At 36.4% G+C, this 1,168-nt stretch overlaps 1 non-coding gene across 1 annotated transcript; it reads left to right on the forward strand.

Annotated features, from left to right (window-relative positions):
- Positions 1-453: 453 nt before the first annotated feature.
- On the forward strand, positions 454-556 carry LOC114922894. The gene has a single exon (XR_003810518.1). It is a non-coding gene; the product is annotated as a U6 spliceosomal RNA (small nuclear RNA).
- Positions 557-1,168: the final 612 nt, after the last annotated feature.

A 1,168-nucleotide genomic window follows, 5' to 3' on the forward strand; every position in this document is an offset into this window, starting at 1 on the left:
TTTGGGAAGTCAGTGTTCCATTTGTTGGTTCTGAAAGTGAATATGATCTGGAAGTCTTCCTCTTTCTTCACTACTTTTAAAACAAAATTAGACAACCACTGACCCAAGCAGAGTAGCTTCAGCTTCAAGTTGAACTGGTAAAATTTTCTGTGATTTGCAAATTGCTGGGCGGTCAAAGAGAGTATTTCTGAGGTCAAAGTGATATTTCTCTAATCAATGCAAGAAATTAAGCAGAACTGTTGTTCCAAGTTAGAGGCAAGTTCCTGACTTTACTTCTCTGCTTCTGACAACTGAACCTAAAAGAGCAGAACATTGTGGTGGAGAGGCTGCTGGACTGGGGAGAGGGGAATTCAAATCCTGCTCAGTCATAAAGCTTACAACATGGTCTTGAATTAGTCATTGTCTTTCAGCATCACCTATTCACCTAATGTTATCATAACTGAAGATAAAATGTTGCTTTGGCAGCACGTATATTAAAATTGGAAGGATGCAGAGAAGATTATCATGGCCCCTGCACAGGCATGTCACAAAAATTTGTGTGGCATTCCCTATTTCTGAAAGCAGCAGCAACAAATGTGACACAATTTCTGAAATGAGAAACTATGCTAACAGCATCAGACCAGGAGACCCAAGATAGAGAATATACTGCAATAGCAAATCTGACAGTGTATCTCCATAATAGAAGTATAACCATGTTCAAGTAGGAGTGACTCCCTGATGTACAATATATCACATAGCAAGGCAGATTTACACATTTGGAATATGATTTCTTGGACATAGAGAGAAACCAACAACAATCATTAATGTTCAGTGTAAAGCATAAAAATTTAAACTGTGGCTAATCATCAGGGGCATACGTAGAAGCAGTGCTTTTTTTCTAAAAAAAAAAAAGGTGCCAGAACTCACACATGTCATACAACCCGCCTTGCCTATTCTACAAGGTTCCATCCAAAAAAGGTGCCGGAACTCTGTTCTGGGTGTTCTATGAGAAAAAAAGCCCTGCGTAGAAGGATGAAAAGGATGTTACTAAAAGATTTCTCTCTATACTTTTTTAAAAAAATCTGTATTAGTTATTCTTTTGTTCCATATTATTGTTATCCTAAATTCTGTATTTTATTATTTTAGCAGTAAAATAATTTTAAAAATAAAATAAAATGAAATACCGTAA

This window comes from Protobothrops mucrosquamatus, unplaced genomic scaffold (genome assembly GCF_001527695.2).
Source record: "Protobothrops mucrosquamatus isolate PMUCROS unplaced genomic scaffold, P.Mucros_1.0 scaffold1256, whole genome shotgun sequence".
Classification (NCBI taxonomy): Eukaryota; Metazoa; Chordata; class Lepidosauria; order Squamata; family Viperidae; genus Protobothrops; species Protobothrops mucrosquamatus.